The sequence below is a fragment of the Misgurnus anguillicaudatus genome, chromosome 10, assembly GCF_027580225.2.
Source record: "Misgurnus anguillicaudatus chromosome 10, ASM2758022v2, whole genome shotgun sequence".
NCBI classification, from domain to species: Eukaryota; Metazoa; Chordata; class Actinopteri; order Cypriniformes; family Cobitidae; genus Misgurnus; species Misgurnus anguillicaudatus.
Genome location: NC_073346.2, coordinates 30106094 through 30126076, shown reverse-complemented (window position 1 = coordinate 30126076; position 19983 = coordinate 30106094). Strand labels below are relative to the sequence as shown.

Here is a 19983-nt window from a genome sequence, read left to right as displayed (position 1 = left end):
AATACGAATTAGTAAACAGCAGAGTCAGCATTCAATACATGTTAAACATATTAAATCAAAACCCAATTAAAAAAAAAAAATGTGTGTAAAGCATGACTCTATTACTGCCAAACAAAAATACACAAGCTCATTATTATAAATAAATGAGTCACGCTAATCTGATTGGTCGAATGAAGATGACACATATAGTATACAATAGCCGGGCCCTCTTATAGCATTAGTAAACTACATTTGTAACCACTTCTGTGCAATCTATATATTGCATAAATATGGAGCATTATGTCTACATGCATTACAATCTATGTAACTGGTATGATGCGCATTGTTATTCTGAATGTTGCTGAAGCAGAAAGATGGTACTCAGCTGTAACAAGAAAGCATCCTTCTGGCCTACCCTCCCCCTTACATCCTCTCCATCCTCACACACGTCCCTCCACCTTATGTTATACCAGCCAAAATAACAATTTATTTAAACCAGACGCAATTAAACAAAGGTAATTTTATACATTACCGTTTCCAGAGAGATAGCAATTCGCCTTAGCACTCACATCAGACGCAACCTCACAGATTCAATCCCGGCTGGCAACATCACATGACTCTGTACCATCTGCTCCTTGCTGCTTCTCATGTGACATGAAGCTGTGGGATTATGGGATATGTAGTATGAGAACACATAACACATAAATGTTGTGATAAAGATAATAGTTCACCCAAAAATGAAAAAGCTGTCATGATATACCCATTAAAGGCACCGAGACCGACAGTGACAGTAACAATGTACTTTCATTACAGCTTTTTCCATACAATGAAAATGAATATTATTATATTAATAAATTGATATTACCTTAATTATTTTTAGGGTACATATGAAATTTAGCATTTTTAAATACATAATCCTATATGTTTTCACTGCAAATGCTAGATCTTAATAGTCTTTTTTATTTGTGTGAACAAAGAATTACATTTACATTGTATTGAAAGACACCTTTATCCAAGGAAAATTTCCGGTGCATTCAAGATATACATTTTATCAGTAAGTGTTTTCCCTGGGATCACAAAATTACCTTTAAAAAAGGTTAAACTGAGAAAATGACCTTTGTAGCTGATACATAGCAGAGAAAGAAACATGACTATAAATTATACATGAACCTGTGTGTGCGTGTGTGTTAAGGGGAATGCAGAACTGACAGATAGCCCACCCCAAAAGGGCCACAAGAGTTTATATCATCAATAGTGGATCACTTTTGACGAATTTCAGACAGATTGCATTTAAACTGATCCCCAAGGTCACATGGCCTATATCCCAGTCCCAGACTAACCGTCAAACAGACTTGATGCAGTTCACCATTTCTGCTGACAACAAATGATTTGAATTTGCACCAAAAGCACTGCCAGGACCCCCAGCCAAATGCGCCACCAAGAAATCATAATCAACATAACACGATCACGTGTTATAAAAATATGTGACCCTGGACCACAGAATCAGTCATAAGGGTATTTTTTTTATAAATAAGCTTTGCATTGATATATGGTTTGTTAGGATCGGACAATATTTAGCTGAAATACAACAATTGGAAAATTTGGAATCAAAGGGTGCAAAGAAAAATCTAAATATTGAGAAATTTCCCTTTAAAGTTGTGCAAATGTAGTGCTTAGCACTGCATTCACTCTCCCAAAAAAGTTTTTATATATTTTTACAGTAAGAAATTAAAAAATCTTGACCCACACAATGTGCTTTTTGGCTATTGGAAAATATACTCATGCCAGTTAAGACTTTGTGGTCCATGGTCACATATATTAAAATGTTCTGGGTATCTGTTTTGGAGCTTATCCGCTGTCTCAACCAGGTTGATTTTTATTATAATTCTGACAGATGATTTGGAGGTCACTGCTAAGGAGAGAAATGTGGCTCTTACATGGACTCTGGGAAAGTTGTGGTGATAGGAAAGGAAATGAAGCAGCATGCAGCAGCCTCCAGACTGAATTACAGATGCCTCCCATCTGCTGACGGAGAAGCAGTCTGTCAGGCCTCCTCAGTGTTACCACTCTGGGGCTAAGAGATCACATTTTCCTGAAAGAGGAGAAACAGTATTGACCTATCCTCTGAGATATTTCAGCAGTAAAAATAAGTGGAATGGTGACATAATCTGGAATACTATTATTACAGAAGCCAATAGCTACTAAATAAAGTAGAGAAGTGGCCATTTTAAAACCTGGGTTTAGTGACCTAAACCCAAAATATTTCTGACATATTGGCAGTCATTATCCTTGTAGGACATACAATTGCAATGAAATAAGTTAATATAAACCTTGAGGGCATAAACAAGAGATTGCAAATTGATTTATATACAGTTCTGTAAGTCAACATAACACATCCTCAAACACTATACTTATGCACTGTAGGGTGTGCTTTAATAACTACATTGGACTATAATGTAAACACAAGGTTGGACTATATGTAAACACACGGCTGTCAAACATATGAAAGTTAGAGAGATAGCATTACAGGAGATGTCTGTTCAAAACTTAATCTGTTAAATAAAATTACATTTTTAACCTTTTAATCTGACTTTAAAAATATTAATCTGTTAAATAAAATTACATGTTTAACCTTTTAATCTGACTTTAAAAATATTAATGTCAATCCTTACTGAGACTGCTCGGTATTTTGGAAGATATTTTAATGAGATGATAACCTTTTACAAGTAAATACCTGAAATTTATTATTATTGATGAGCAATCACTCAGCATTGCATGATGGGTGTGGTAATTACAGATAACGTTATGTGGTGTGCGCTTGCGCAGTGGTTATTATTCCCGCTAACTGTCAAAATGTCAAAAACAGTTCTGAAGTTAATACCTGTTAGCAAACTGTGTTAATCCTCTCACCTTTTGTTAATTTATTAATACTCACTCTTTTGTCCTCAGTGCTCCTCACATTGTTTCTTCACATTGCCTCAGAGTCTGGTAAGTTTACTGAAACCATGTCGAGTAATGTTTAATGCTTACGGTGTCATTTTGTGTTTCATTTAAAATGCATGACTGTCAACGTTAAAGTTTATGCTATCGGTAGAAAATAAGTATACGACTTGGTTTTATTTGCACCTCATCTTTTTACTGAAACAGTCTTTTCTTATCTAACGTGTACTGGTTGGTCAGCTTATGCTCTCATTTCTCGTCTAAGTTCAGTGTCAGAATAAAAGTTCAGAGCGGTGCAGCTCTTAAGACGTTTTAATCTATGGTTTTAATCATAATGTGACATAATAAAAACAAACGAAAAATAATGTAGTAATTTAGATTAATTAATGATGATTTTAATATTTGAGTACCATATGCAGTATAATTAATATAAATATTTACATAAAATTGTTCAATTAAATTCAAAAATCTTAAATTAGAGATTTTAATGTTTATTAAAATATGTCTGTACATAGTTTAAAGCTAAATTCTCTCAACCTCATTCTTTAAAGGTGCCAAAGAATGCATTGAAATAATGTGTTACATTTTTCTTTGATATTTACATCGAAGGTATGTAACTTTATTAAGTGCAAAAATTATCAATTATGTCCGTTTGTCCTTAGAATGAAATGATCTATTTTTGCCCTATTTGGAAGGGTCATGAATAATAATATTGAGCTTTGCTTTGATTGCTCTGCTCTGCTCTGAGGCTCATGCCAGTAGCTTACATTAGCAAAAATACCTTATATGTTTTAGCCTGACGAAAACACAGATTTGAGGAACAACTAATTGTTTGGAGATTGTTAAGATTATTTCTGAATGGGAAGTTTGTGTGTTTTTTTTAGTATGGACCTGCAAAAAGGTAACTGTAACGTCAATAGTAGAACTTAAAGTTAATAGTAGAGCCATTTTTTCCATTTAGATTCATTTTCCCTATGTTTCCGCTGATTTCACACTGTACACAAATTCTGCCATTCTGTCTTTTGCCACTCAGTGGGCGTAACCGCAGTCACTTTCGCCGAAGGTGACGTCACGTGCATTCCCTCTATATGATTAATTAGCATGCCATGTAGCGCCTCACACATTTGTTTTTAGCATTTTAACAACTAAAATTAATTTAATGTGTAAATTAATATTGGGGGCGTATATCTCGACTGTGACATCACAGTCAGTGTTATGCTGAGATTGGCCTGTTTTCCAGCAGCCTTTTGCGTGCATGCAGTTTACATAAAAATGAGGAAACAAACATATTTGAGACTCGCAATATGTCGTTACCATGTACAGAGCTCTTATTCTTCATCTATGCCTATGTAAATACAGTTTTTTTATTCTATGGCACCTTTAATAAATTTAGCCCTTTTGTATTTGACTTTGTATTGTGTATTATACTGCCTCCCACAGCCTAGATTTTTTATGTGAGTGAAGTATTTCCTGTTGAGTGCAATATTGCTACATGTCATGGACTACACTCCATTCAGCTTAAACACTCCCAAGAAACTCCAGGACACAGATGATTCATTTCCATAAAATTTACTGGGAATATTGTAAAACTGTAATACAATACAAATGAGATAAAATGAGTATATTAATACTGAATTCAAATACAAATCACACGAAAAACAACGCGGATTATTTACACAGCGTGATATGAGAAACGTAATCGAGCCATTAAACAATAGGCAGTAATAGACATAAAGCTAACTCAGCCAACTCAATAATCTCACAAAGGATGAAAATACGCGTTATAATAATATTACATAAGTAATACTCACAGACGTTGCTTTAGCAAAGAGAAAGAGGAAAAAGCGATCGCCTGAAAACGGATGACTGAGCGAGCTTGCTCCCCGCTGCTACTGACAACCGCGCAGCGATCTACTTCCTGATTCAGACATGCGCCGGTGTCATATCACTATAGTAACAAAGGTAAACAAATGACGCTGCACTACTGAAACAACAAAAACAATTATATATATATTTTAATTTCCCAAAGCGTCATGACACTCCCCGCTTGGGGTCTGCAAAGAGTCCACATTAATTAACGGAATCAGTTTTTGGAGAATAAAGCAAAACCACTTCTGTAACAGGCCGAGAAAAATCCTTTCTGGTTCCATTTTCGACAATTTCAACTTGAACTTTCCGAACCAATCCATCTTCTCCAGGAAAGGTTTTTGTGATGATACCTTTAGGCCATTGATTTCTCTTTGCTTGACTGTCTTTCAAGAGAACTATGTCTCCTTCTTGCAGATTCGGTCTCTTTCCTTGCCACTTGTGCCGAAGCTGTAACGTGCTGAGGTATTCATGTTTCCATTTGTTCCAAAACATGTCCGCTAAGGCCTGAACTCGCTTCCACTCTTCTCTGATGAGATGCGCTTCTTCAAAGTTTCCTGGCGGAGGAGGTGCAGAACCTGTCTTGAGGGTCAGAAGCATGGCTGGAGTGAGAATGAGAAGCGATTCCGGATCCGATGACACTGGGATGAGCGGTCTAGCATTCATGATTGCAGTCACTTCGGCCATGAAGGTGGTCAGGACTTCATGTGAGAGACGAGACCTTTCCTGCTCAAGCAACATGCAATCCAATATACGGCGGGCAATGCCAATCATTCGTTCCCACGCGCCTCCCATATGAGACGCGTGGGGTGGGTTGAATACCCATGTGCAGCTCTGGGTGTTCAAGTAATTCTCAACTCTTTTGAAACCTGGATTTGACTGATCCATCTCCAGTTCACGTGAAGCGCCGATGAAATTAGTTCCACAGTCGGAACGGATCTGCTTCGCGGGGCCCCTGATTGCAAAGAACCTCCTCAAGGCATTGATAAAACTGCTCGCACTCATGGATTCAATTACCTCGATGTGGACTGCCCTCGAACACATACAAGAGAACATCACAGCCCATCGCTTAGAGTTGGAGACTCCTCCTCTTGTACGGCGTGAGACAACTTCCCAAGGTCCAAAAACGTCGACACCTACATAGGTGAAAGGAGGTGCTACCTGTAGCCGTTCTGGTGGCAGAGCTGCCATCTGCTGATGTTCCATTTGTCCCCTCAGTCTTCTACAAGTAACGCATCTGTGAAGCAAACTGCTGATGCAGCGTTTAGCTCCCACCAGCCAGAATCCTGCCGCTCGAATGGCACCTTCGGTAAGATGCCTTCCTTGGTGTTTCACTGCTTCGTGATAGTGAGACACAAGCAGTGTGGCTAGATGATGCCGGCCAGGAACAATGATAGGATGCACCTCGTTCATACTCAAATCCGACTGCTCAATACGACCTCCTACTCTAAGAAGTTGGTTTCGATCCAGGACGGGGTGCAGTTTCCAAAGGCTGCTGCTCGGTGGAATGTTGGATCCTGAGTTGATACACTTAAGTTCCTCCGAATAGCACTCGTTTTGGACGCTCTTCACAATGCACACTTGGGCTCTCAACAACTCATCTTCTGTTGGTCGACAGACATGCCACCCTTGACATTCATCCTGGGTAGAGTGGGTGAAAGAACGAGCCACGTGGATGAGGTGAGCTATGGCTGTTAGGAGAGTGCTGAACTTGGAGAAGCGTTCAAAGCATTGTGGATGTATTACATCTCTGGTAACATGAGTGAAACTCGCCACAACCTGGGGACGCACTTCAGAGTCTGTGTCAGGGTCGACAAGGTCGTAAGCCTCTTGAAACTTAAGTGAATGCAAAGATACATCAGAAAGAAAGGTTGGCCCTTTGAGCCAAGTAGTGCTGCTAAGCATGTCTGAAGTCACAGTTCTTGACCCAATATCAGCTGGATTGAGGTGCGTAGGAACGTATTTCCACACGCCAGAACAAGGTGATTGTCGTATTCTTTGGATCCTGTTGTGTACGTAGACATAAAATCTCCTTGACTGGTTCTGGATGTATCCCAATACGACCTTGCTATCGGTGTAGTAAGTGATGTTGTCGAATGTTGTGTCCATCTCTGAAACTACCATCTCAGCAATCTCAACGGCGAGCACAGCCGCACAAAGCTCAAGTCTTGGAATGGTTAAATCAGGCTGAGGCGCCAGCTTCGCCTTCCCAAAAACAAAGCCAATTTCAGATCGTTCTTGGTGACTTGTGACCTTGATGTAGGCTACGGCGGCTATCGCCTTAACTGATGCATCTGCGAAGATACATAGTTCCCTTCTTAGAGCACCTGCGGTGGAGAATGACGTATAAGGGCGTGGTATCTGGAGTCCCTCCAGGTCTCGGAGTGAGCGCTTCCACCTAGTCCATTCAGTCTCCATGTCTTTGGGAAGTGGTGCGTCCCAATCCTCTGCTTGCTTAGTCAGTTCCCTGAGTATCAGTCTTCCATGAACCGTGATGGGAGCGAGGAATCCTAGAGGATCGTAGAGGCTGTTTACGGTTGAAAGAACTCCTCTGCGAGTAAATGGCTTCTGGTCCTCTTCAATTTGAAACATGAAGGTGTCTGTTCGCATGTTCCAGAACAATCCAAGGCTACGTTGTATTGGCAGATCATCAACAAAGAGATTTAGACTACCGATGTCTTTGGTGCGATCTTCAAATGGAAAAGCTTCAATGACTGCCGGTCGATTTGAAGCAATTTTGTGTAACCTGAGGTTAGAAGCTGCAAGCATTTTCTGTGCTCGCCCGAGGACGCTGATGGCCTCTTCCTCTGTACTGAAGGACTTCAAGGCATCGTCAACGTAGAATTCACGGTCGATAAATCTTCTTGCATCACTACCATAGTCGGCTTCTGCTTCCTTAGCCGCCCGTCGCAGACTGTAGACTGCAACAGCAGGCGAAGGACTGTTCCCAAAAATGTGAACCCGCATTCTGTAGTCTACGATGTCAGAGGTAGGGTCGTTGTCCCTGTACCACAGGAATCTGAGAAAATCACGGTGGTCCTCCTTGACAAGAAAGCAGTGGTACATGTGCTCAATGTCGGCAGTGACTGCCACCTGTTCCTTCCTAAACCTCATAAGAACACCCAGCAGACTATTATTAAGGTCAGGACCAGTGAGCAGGATATCATTGAGTGACACTCCTTCGTATGATGCACTGCTGTCAAAGACCACACGAATCCTATCTGGTTTCCTTGGATGATACACACCGAACAGGGGTAGATACCAACACTCTTGTCCAGGCTGTACTGGCGGGGCGACTTCAGCATGTGCTTTCTTGAACATCTTCTCCATAAACTCTAGAAAATCGGCTTTCATGGTTGGACGTTTTTCCAAGGAGCGCTGGAGCGAGACGAAACGTTTAAAAACCTGTTTCCTGTTGTTAGGCAGCCGTTGTCTCGGCGACCGAAAGGGTAAAGGCGCCACCCAACTTCTGGAACTGTCCCGATAGCACCCAGCTTCCATTATCTTCAAAAACTCCAGATCCTCCATAGATGGAGCAAGTCTATGGTCGTCAGGAGATTGGGCAAAGATAGTGTGCCCTAAGCAGTCTCCACTGAGCATCCTTGAACCACAGATGGAGGTTGAAGGTGGATTATGTTGAGGTCTAGATGCCGGACCAAATACCTCTTTCACTCTGATCTGGTTGTTGCATGGTTGAAGATAACTCGTACGACCGTTTTCTAAGATGGCGGTTTTGTAGCTTCTCACCTCTTGTGTTTTATGAGCACCTCCAAGGCACACATCACCAACGACGACCCATCCTAGATCAAGCCTTTGCGCAAACGGTGCATCTCCTGGGCCACTTATCTGTTCTCGTACCTTGTGTACTTGTAAGATGTCTCTGCCCAGTAAGAGGAGAATTTTGGCATCCGGATCTAAAGGCGGAATCTTGTCAGCAATGCGCTTCAGGTGGGCATGATGGTAGGCTGCTTCCGGCGTGGGAATCTCGTTGCGAACGTTAGGTATTTGGTTGCACTCCAGGAGTATAGGCAGGTGAATGCTTATTTTCTTGTCCACCGACTCTACAGTGTAACCGCTGGTTCTCCTCCCCGCCGTCTCTGAATACCCCGCACAAGTCTTGAGGGTATATGAGTAAGAACTTCCAGAGATCTTAAACATCTCAAAGAACTCTGACCGCGCCAGAGAGCGATTGCTCTGTTCGTCTAGTATGGCGTACATCCTCTTTGACTTCTCCCTGCAGCCATCAGGGAACACATTAACAAGGCAGATCTTAGCGCATGTTCTAGCACTCATACCCTCACCACATACTTGAGTGCACGTTGACATGACCTCCCGGACTTCCGCTTTTTCCTCCTCCCCACCGTCTTCTGAAGTCGAAGAGGACGGCTTAGATTTCCAGGCAGGTGGGTAGGGGTGAAGTGCTGTCGCATGAGCCGTACTCCCACACTCTGTACATTTTACCTCCGCATTGCAATTCTTTGCTACATGGTCTGTGGAAGAGCAACAGCGAAAGCAGATGTAATGTTCTTTCAAAAGCTGTTTGCGATCATTTATGTTTTTCTCACGGAAGCCTCTGCATTTCTTCAGAGGGTGAGGTTTTCTATGCAGAGGGCATTGTTTGTTAGGATCAATACGTTCTGTGCTTTCTCTACAATCGTCCTTAGCAGTTCCTGAGACTTGTGTCTTGTGAACGTATACAAATGACTTGGTAGGTTTCTCCCACTTACTCTTTCTCTCTACTGGACCTTGCGTAAAGAAATTAAAACTTGGGTCACTGCGAGCCCTTGCCTCTGTGGCGATGAAGTCTACCAACACGGAGAAAGGTGGAAAGCTAACGAAATGTTCCTGCTTATATCGTGTGCCAAGGTAAAGCCACTTTTCTTGCATGTTGTATGGAAGTTTCTCAATAATAGGCTTAATACCTCTGGAGGTATCCAAATATGACAAGCCTGCAAGGTAGCCGTCTTCTTTGGCAACTTGTAGCTCTGACAACAGGTCGGCGAGATCCCTGAGTCTTTGAGGATCCTTCGTTGTAACCTTCGGAAAGTTTTCTAGCTTGTTGAACAAAGCCTGCTCTACGGCCTCTGGTGAGCCATACGTTTCGTCAAGGCGTTCCCATGCCATGCGCAATCCAATTGCTGGATCCTTGATGTTGACCGTTTTAATTCTTTTTACTTGTTCTATTGAATCTTTTCCTAAATACTTAGTGAGGAGGTCGAGTTCTCCCGCAGCAGACAGGTCTAAATCAGCAATAGCATTCAGGAATGACGTTTTCCAGGCCCAATAGTTCATTGGCTGGTCATCATATGCGGTTAGACCTGAAGTCACCAGGCTGCTACGAGCTAAGTATTTGATGAGATCTCCAGTGGATGTAGAATGGTCACAGCTAGCTCCATAATGTGTCTTGTAAGCATGCGTGCGCGCAGGAGGTGAGGGATCCGCTTTTAGGTTCCGTTGTGAAAGACTTCCACCACACTGAGGAACTGGAAAGGAGTTAAGCGGTTGATTGTAGCTTTGCTGTGGAGGCGCTCGACTGGTTTGATGAGCTTGATGCAGCATAATGTCTGCGGAAGCAGCAGCTTCGTTTTGACTTGCGTTAAGTGGGTGAGGTGCCGATAAGATGGCATTATTAGGTTGTGATTGTGGAGGATGCAGTGTTGGCAAAGCATAATCGCTACCTCTTCTGACTGTTAAATCTTTGCTGCGTAGACTGGCTTGTATCGACACATAATCGGCGACTCGTTGGTCTTTGACCGATTGAGGAACCTGGCTGCTAACCTTACTGCATACTTCAAAACCCATATCTTGTAAACCGGCGACGAGGGCATTAGCCTCTGCTATGGCGGCATCCTTTTCTTTCTCAACTTTTAATGCATCAAGACTAGCTTGAACACGAGCCTGCTCCACTTTAAGTTCAATTTCCTTTTGCGTGTGTGCTGCTCTAGCTTGTGCTGCTTCAGCCTTTGCCTTTGCCATGGCAACAGCCATACTAATCTTAGAGCTGGACGATGCACCAGAGAAACGACTATTTTTTGAACGCACAGTTTCTGACTGGATATCTTCGTTCCCTATTCTACTGTTGCTTCGTTGTGACATTGTGACTCACAGCGTTGTCAATAACAGGAAAAGAAAACTATTTCTGACAGGGCGTTTTTCGAGTTAGCCACTTATCTCTTGTTATTGAATTGCTCCGTAAGATGGCGATCCTCGTGATCCTCATTAGCTGCGTTGCCGTCTTTTTACTGTCGTGGACTACACTCCATTCAGCTTAAACACTCCCAAGAAACTCCAGGACACAGATGATTCATTTCCATAAAATTTACTGGGAATATTGTAAAACTGTAATACAATACAAATGAGATAAAATGAGTATATTAATACTGAATTCAAATACAAATCACACGAAAAACAGCGCGGATTATTTACACAGCGTGATATGAGAAACGTAATTGAGCCATTATACAATAGGCAGTAATAGACATAAAGCTAACTCAGCCAACTCAATAATCTCACAAAGGATGAAAATACGCGTTATAATAATATTACATAAGTAATACTCACAGACGTTGCTTTAGCAAAGAGAAAGAGGAAAAAGCGATCGCCTGAAAACGGATGACTGAGCGAGCTTGCTCCCCGCTGCTACTGACAACCGCGCAGCGATCTACTTCCTGATTCAGACATGCGCCGGTGTCATATCACTATAGTAACAAAGGTAAACAAATGACGCTGCACTACTGAAACAACAAAAACAATTATATATATATTTTAATTTCCCAAAGCGTCATGACACTACACATGCTATCTTTTGATCTCTATGGTAAACAGCCGTGGAGCCTGATCTAATTTTACATAAATATGGCATGACAATATGTTAGATAACATTGAACACTGCAAAAAAAAAAAAAACATTGTTAACTATAAGCCAGTTCAAACTATATTAAAGGATAATTCCGGTATTTAACACTTTGAGTCTGATTTCTGGTTTGTTTTGGATGAACTACAGTGATGGACACAGACATTTTGACAATGGGTCGTGTCTTGACTTTTCGACTGATTTAGAAGCGTCTCTTGACTGCTTCAGAATGGAAGTCAATGGCCATGCACAAACATGTCATTAAAACAACACTTAACGTTCATTTTCAAAACTGTACTACTCACCGAGTGGTTCGTGGTGTTCATTGATGATTAAAAACAAATATATTGGCGCAATGTATGATTTCAATCCGTGTTATTTGCTATAGTGGAACTATTTTTTCAGATACCTCACAACCGCGTATATACTTCCGCTCTATATTTGAGTCTGAAGCATGAATGAACGTAGTCCAACAAACTGTAATAAAACGGTAGCATACTTTCAAAATCAAGTTTATTTGTAACACTTACACCATCCAATATGTTTTTTTTCATCAGCAGAACAATACAGAAGATATTTTGCAGAAACCCCAGTGCTCCGTCATGCAAGTCAACAGATCCGCACACTTTAAGAGCTAAAGCATATATATCCAATACAACAGCAATCCCCCATAACTCCGTGTGACATATTGACGTCTTGTGAAGCAAATCAATCAGTTTTTGCAAGAAACTGAACGTTATTTACAACATTATAAGCGTGAATGCCAAAGCAGGAAGCGCGTTTTCCGTTTGAGGCGATCTCTTGCACTGGTGAAGTTTGGTGGCTGTTGGCTATGGATGTTGGTCTCTCTGCGCCACCTATAGAGCGGGAGCGTGAAGCGCACTTCCTGCTTGGCAAAAGCTCTGCATTAACGCTGAAAAACATTTATATATATATTCGAATCTCAAAACTGAAAATCGAATGTCAACCCACGGAACGAATATTCAAATATTCTGGTTCAGCCCTACAAATATGGGAAAAATTTATTCTGAGAGAAACCAAGCGAAAAAACTACAACCAAATGTAAACAGACCCTTTTCTGTTTCCCGGCGGCGGAGTGATATATCAGCGAGCAATGAGTCTTCCAATTGAAGTCAATGGAATTTTACAAAATGCCAAATAAAACACGACAGAAACTGTATTTCGCTACACAACTTGTTTTTGATCACCAACGAACAGCACGAACCACTCGGTGAGTAGTACAGTTTTGAAAATGAACGTTAAGTGTTGTTTTAATGACATGTTTGTGCATGGCCATTGACTTCCATTCTGAAGCAGTCAAGAGACACTTCTAAACGAGTCAAAAACTCAAGACACGACCCATTGTCAACATTTCTGTGTCCATCACTGTAGTTCATCCAAAACAAACCAGAAATGAGACTCAAAGTGTTAAATACCGGAATTATCCTTTAACTAAACCCCTCTCAAACTATACAGGTAGGTTGTATTTTTGATCAACACATCCCCTTGCCATTGTGGTTTGACAAAATCATTGGGTATCAGAAGACAAATTTTCCAAAAATAAAGGGGACTGCATTATGACGAAAAGTGCAAGCTAGCATGCCTAGCAAATCCTTTGGCGTTATCATGCCGAACTTGGCCCACTACTGCACATTGTGCGTGTTTCAGGATTCAAGCCTGGCTGGTCGATATACAGTAGCGTAAAACAAGCACACACAACTGGCAAATTCTCTCTCAGAACATAAATGCAAACAAACTTGCTTAGATCTGGTTTAATATATTCTCACTCCTGCCATAAGGGGAATTTAGAGATGATATTTCATTTCACAAGCACAGGACCAGCACCACTACTGCTGGCCCAAAAAACAACAGCTTGCACCTAACCAATTTGTAACAGACTTGATTTAAAGGTGGAATGGGAGGGTGGGATTGAAAAGTACAGCTGGATTCATTTTATTACCAATGAGGTAGCAACAGATATCTGGCCCTGATTATAACACATAATTAAGCGCAGGTAATGAAATGTAATGGTGCGTAGTTTGCTCTGATAAATGAGAGAAACAAACCAGAACAGATTATCACTCACCGCTGACAGCTGACCTGGGTCAGGTGGGATGTCTTGAATGTTGAAATCACTCATGCTTGCATAGGTACAAATAAGAGCCTTAATGAGAATTAATTTTATGCATTTAAAATGTTTTATTTGTTTCTTGCATGCATCCCATTGCATCATGTGCCTTATTTGATTCATTTTTTTGTTTTTGTTATAGTTTAGTATTTAAGTAAAAGATCTGTGCTTGTAACTAAGCAGTACGTTTTAATCCTACAAGGAGTGATTTACTGTACGAGCTACAGTATCATCATTGTACCTTTGGTAGGGTACCTAACCCTACGCCGCTTCATGGGAATTGTCCCTGTTATGTGTGTTGCATCTGCTAAATGGGTGCTTACTTGCTTATGAAACATTTAACACCCATAACTAAATGGGTGCAGGCAGGTGCACTAGACAGAAATAAACAAGGAGGAAAAAGTCTACACCCTGACTTGAGCTTGCAAGAAATCCAGTAAATGTTGAGATGCTAACGATTCAGCCATGCAACATTTGTCAGGCAATTAAAATTTTTAATTCCTTTTAAAAGCCAGATGAAGGTCACATGACTTGCAAGCTACAGTGGTGTAAAGGATTTTCTTTCTGGGACAGCAGCGTAGCTCATATGCAACCAAAATATGGCCTTACTGTTCCCCTAGTGATTGTTTTTTGGACTGTGTTCATATCATAAAGTCAAAGAAAAACAAATGCGATGCCAGAGCTTTATTGAAAAATCTAAACCGACAAACAAACAGAAACAATTAATTGTGGTTGTGTCTCAACATACTGCAGAATACGTACACTCAAAAAATGATTCAAACCCTTCTTAGAAATGACACATTAAAATTGTGTTCAATTAATTTAAAATATCTCATTAAGAGCAATAAGTATATATATTTAAATTAGTCTAACACAAAATGAATATGTACTATAATTTATTGATTTCTTTTTAATTGTGTTAACACAATTAGTTTGGGTTCTGGAGAAAGAATTTCCCAGCATGTTTTGCATGCAACTGCTTTTGGAGAGTAATTTTTTTAATTAAGTGTTATTTTTATGCATTTTTAGGTAAAGAGAAAGACTTAATAGTGTTTAATGTCAATTTATCTTATTGATTTAGAAGCGTTTGTGTTATATTTTTTCAAATTGTTTTGTTACCATCGTGCAGAAGAGTGGCGCTTGTGGTTATGTTGTGGATGTGACATATTTCTCTCAATGAGCACTAACGGTGTTAATGCCTGTTTGGAGATCAATCTCTTCTCACATGCTCATCCAAAGTATCATATGTTATTATTATTAGCATGCTAACATGTGCTTATGCTAATTGGTATGATATAAAAACGTTTTATATAAAATAATAGAATTGAGTTATTCAGACTACACTACATTGAGTTATTCAATCTACTCTAAATCGAGTTATTCGGACTACACTAAATTGAGTTGAGGCAATTAATTGAGTATTGCCATTTACTTTAAATTGAGTTGGACTAACTCAATATATTTTTATTGTGTAAAGCAGTTTTTTATGAGTTAGGGGTACACATTCATATTGGATGGAAATCCTGCCCACAATTTTATTGAGTTAATCCAATGAATCTTTTTTTTTTTTTTTGAGTGTATAACAGTCAAACTGGCACCAATTTATCCCATATCCCTGAAATGTTATTAATGCTTGTAAAGTAAAAAGTTTGAATAAAACACAAATTCAATTAAATTTTATTTATATAGCGCTTTTCACAATAGTTAATTGTTTCAAAGCAGCTTTACATTAATAGATGTAGGAAAAGCATAAAAAAGCGAGCGTAGTAATAATGTAACATATACAGTACAGTAGTAAGTTAAACCAAAGGTGGTGGACTCTCCAGGGGATAAAAACCCCCCTAGGAGAAAATCCCTCCTGGCTAGTCCAAAGGGAAAACCCCTGGGAGATATATAAATACTATCGGGGTATGTGAACGGGTAAGCGAATTAAACTGGTTCCGCCGGTAGTCACTGGTCAGGCATCGGCTGGGCAACTCATTGAAAGACGGTCAGTAGATCAGTGGTGTGAAGACCTTCACAGATGCAGGAACTGGGTCTGTTTGTCTCATTGTCTTTGGGGTCGAGGACGAGACGGAGAGAGATACAGAATCCTATTAGCATGGGGCCTTTCACATGTAATGCAAGTCTCATACAGTATTGTTGTTTAAAGGGCTCGTTATAGTCGTGCGTAGGTCCTACGGCGTAGCCGCGACGGCGTAGGTTCCGCTTCGGTTTTCATTTATACTTTTGCGTCGTCCTCCGCGTCAACGTGCAAACACACGCGCAAACCGCTGGTAGGCAGTATCCACGCGTGTAACCACAGTAGCAGCGCGACCGTCAGAGAAGAAGAAGCTTTGCAAGTTAACCCACAAACAAATAAGAAACAGCAACTTGTTGTGTATTATTTGAGAAGACCAGCAATGATGGAAGTAAATAAACAGTGACTTTTGTTGCAGTTTGAGTTAAATGTCTCCTCAACTTGGCTCATCTTTGTTTTCACCGTCGCAAACGGAAATACCTATGACGCAGTTTTTTACCTGACGGGAGGGGTTCTGGTGGACCAATCACAGTGCTTGCGGTTCGCGTAGAACTGATGCGCTGTTAAAATTTTTGCGAGGTGCACGTCAGGCTACGCAGGGCTACGCACAGGCTACGGATAGCTACGGCGTAGAACTTACGCACGACTATAAATCGTGCTTAAGTCAGCTCGGTTCCAGACAGGCTAACTATTGCGGCATAAGTATATTACCCACATGAGTTATGTGAGTGCTTTGTTCTAGACAAACGAACTATTGCGGGATAGGTACATTTACTGGACATTTTATGTGAATGCTTTGTTAAAGAAGAATGTCTTAAGTTCAGATTTAAATTGATTGACTGTGTCTGATACTCTGACATTATTTGGTAAATCATTCCAGAGCTTAGGGGCTAAGTAAGAGAAGGATCTACCATTCTTTAATATACAAGGGTGCTAGGCCATTTAAGGCTTTGTAGGTGATTAGTAATATTTTAAATTGTTTGCGATATTTAACTGGTAGCCAGTGTAAAGATGCCAGAACTGGACTTATGTGGTCATACTTTAATCATGGCCCTACACTAACTGCACAATTAGATAAAAAACAAAGATAAGGACTAATCTTAATGAGTTTTACACGTAAGACTCCGTGAGCTTTAGTTCTTATGGCAAAACATCTTAAACATAGTTATGATACTTAATAGAGATGATTTTGTGATCCCATCATCCCCGGCAGCATGTAATGTTAGCTTTATATGGACAATGTCTCCTTATGGGTTTAAAGTTTCAATAAGCGGTCAGGTCAGACGTTCCCACTGGCTGCTATTACACATTGCGATTTCCTTCAGAGAATGCTGACACAATTAAGGAAGGAATTAGATGACATTAATTAAAAGGACCGAAATGAAATGGGCAATGGGTCTATTGTGTGAGGTGCCAACAGTAGTATGGTGATTTACATGAATTGTGGACTTAAGCGCTTCTGTAAAGAAGCGACTGAAAGGTTAATTCCCAGGTTCCCGTCCTCCACTCATGTCCAGCGGAGAGAATCGAGTCTGCCGCGCGGCATTCTGGGATATTGTTTCTGTGGGTGAAAGATAATGGATTAGGTCCAGCGAAGGCTAAGAGAGAATTTTCGCAGGGAGATGAATGAGGTGACAGGAGGCAGTTCGGGGTGGTGGTAAAAACATTTTCGGATTCTGGAGGAGCCTTGTGTGTGTGTGTGAATGCATTGTTTCTTTGTTTGGTTTTATCTGCACTTTTAAACAGCAAACTTTGTCATGGTTAGGATTTAATAATCTTGTTTTTAGCCTCCAACTTCCTTTAAGCGAATGAAAATGAAAGCTCCAAGAATCCCGTACTGTTGGATAGAGGGCTGATATTAAAGGAGTGAGATGCGTTTATTTCCTTTCATTCTATTTGGTGCCGCACTGAAACTGCTCAATTCGCATGCCACCCGCCGCATTATCATTTCTCACCAAGACATAGATGTATTGAAAACCTCTTACAGGGCACATTTTCCCAAACTTCACCTCACCTCAGCAGACCAGACTACTATGAAAAAAACACTATTCAGCATCTAATGACAGACTATGAGAAGTCACATTTAACGTATTTTGCTTTTTCCACCAAGGCCAGTTTTCCCACTAACACAATTTATTGAAGTAAGCATTGTTAGCATTTTCTTGTTCAAGGGTGCATGTTTTTATACAGTACGTATTCTAGCATATATTTTCAGAGTTACAGCCACTCAAAATCACAGCCACAAACTTTTCCAAATCTCAGTGAAAGTGTTGACAGATTCAGGATTGCAAATGTGAACAGCAGGAGCATTGGTGTAATCCAAAAGCCTTTATTCATTGGGGAAGCCGGCTGGGAACAAACTCTTGTTGTAATTTTCAGCTTTTCAGCATCGACTACATTCAGTCCTCGCTCAGCGTGAGTTTTTCAAGCGACAATACAAAGTTAAATTACCTCTGGATGAATTTAAAGTTTGACATAATAGTCCTAGACTGCGCGCTCGGAATAATGTTGGAAGTCCGCTTAAACGTCATGAATGTCCTGTAGACTATTTTGACTCTTGTTCACTTGTTCCTCACGCTTTAGCAAAATTATCATGTTTGGCCATCTTTTTGAGACATCATATGTGACTTAGTCATCATATTATTGGTCGCAAAATCGTGTGCAACCATGCCTGATGCAGACAGTGACATCCAGCATTTTACACCATGTAATATTCCTCCTCCGTAGAAAGTGATAAAATTATCATGCACTTTTTTTTGATTTCTAAAAAAGGAATGGATAAGCATAACTTCGTATCAGTATTAAAGTGGAAAGGTGTTGTTTTATGTTTGTCCTTGAGCACATAAAAATACAGTTATGTCCTTATTTCTTGTTTTTCAGTTTATCTTTTAATGAATGTTTTGATATTCGTATGACCTGTGAGTGACGTTTTTGATCTCACTAGCTTCTACGGCATATTCTTCAATGACAAATCACTTAATTCTTACACCAGCTCATTTCAAGGTCGAGGTTTAATTCCTTATAAGCCAACTAGAATTGTGATTTAGTCACAAACTTTGTAGTCCTATCAGTATGTGTTCAATTATCAAGCTTATTTATTACTTTCAATAAAAGCTCGACACTTGACATTAAACACAGACCTACAATTACTCTTTTAGTCAGGAATCAACAAGCCGGGGCTCGTGTTGGTGCTTAAGCTCGTGTAATGAATGTGATCGTAATGGACATCCAGCAGTTTGGCGGAGAGGTTCTTTACTGCCCGAACGACCTCTTCCTTAGTCGCCCCTCTGTTTTAAATGCCACTTGCAAATGCTTTCCAGGGCAACTTAAAAATCCATTTCCCACTTCACTTCCCCATTCAAAGCTCATCCGTCTTGCTGGTATTCCTGTGTTTTACATAACGATTTGCTTCTTTGATCTGAAGGGGACCTTCAGAGGGACGGGGATGGTTTAGAGGCGACTTTTTCTTATGCTCTTGTTCTCAGGGAATGCCATCATTAAACAGAAAATGGTTTTGACCCACATTCACATGACAAGGAGCACATTTACACCTGGTATTAAGATGCGTTTTGGTTGATCGGATCTCAAGTGGATATGAGAGGCAGATGTCCGTTTACACCTTAGGTTGAAGGGTCATTGACAAAAACAGTTTGGCAAGATGAGAAATTCAAAAATCTTCAAAAAAAAAAAATTAAAAGCATGCACAATGCACATGTATTTATGTTAATTTTATGCCATAAAAAATGACATTTGCACAATTTTTATGAAAGTTAAGACTGAATGGACCTGAAAATGTTAAATGGTGTAACCGCCAATTGCGCCAAAGAATGAGAAATATTAAATATTTTTCCACCTTGATGGCATGTAAGCATAATTTAATTAAAAAAAATTAAAATATAATTTTATTAGTTATTTATACATGTAAATTTTAATGCGTTTTTGTAATATTTGTCCTGACATATGCTAAAAACAGCTCTTTTTTTAAATAATCTTTGACAAATTAAGTAAAAATGTATGTAAATACATATTACACTAAACTAGATGATTATATTTTATTCCACTTTTTACAAATATATTAATATTTTCATTTAAAACAATACTAGTTACACCAATTGACACAGACCGGTTACACCACATTGATATTTTTGCAAATATCCCCCAAATATTCTTTCAAAATTAAATAAAACCAGAAATTTT

The 19983-nt window shown here is 40.0% G+C and overlaps 2 protein-coding genes across 6 annotated transcripts in view; one reads left to right on the top strand and one right to left on the bottom strand.

Moving 5' to 3' along the window:
• Window positions 1-2071, bottom strand: part of tsnare1 (T-SNARE Domain Containing 1) — a 291014-nt gene extending 288943 nt beyond the window's left edge. For 4 of the 5 annotated variants that reach the window (XR_012371599.1, XM_073872360.1, XM_073872362.1 and 1 more), the window contains exons 1-2: window positions 1917-2071; window positions 512-639 (exon numbers count right to left, since the gene is read on the bottom strand). The gene's annotated coding sequence lies outside the window, so the exon portion shown is untranslated. The remainder of the gene's footprint in view (window positions 1-511; window positions 640-1916) is intronic. The other variant, XM_073872361.1, reaches the window with a different exon arrangement.
• Window positions 2072-2948: 877 nt separating this feature from the next.
• adgrb1a (adhesion G protein-coupled receptor B1a) overlaps window positions 2949-19983 on the top strand; it is a 148843-nt gene continuing 131808 nt past the window's right edge. Inside the window, exon 1 of the mRNA XM_073872345.1 lies at window positions 2949-2967. The gene's annotated coding sequence lies outside the window, so the exon portion shown is untranslated. The remainder of the gene's footprint in view (window positions 2968-19983) is intronic.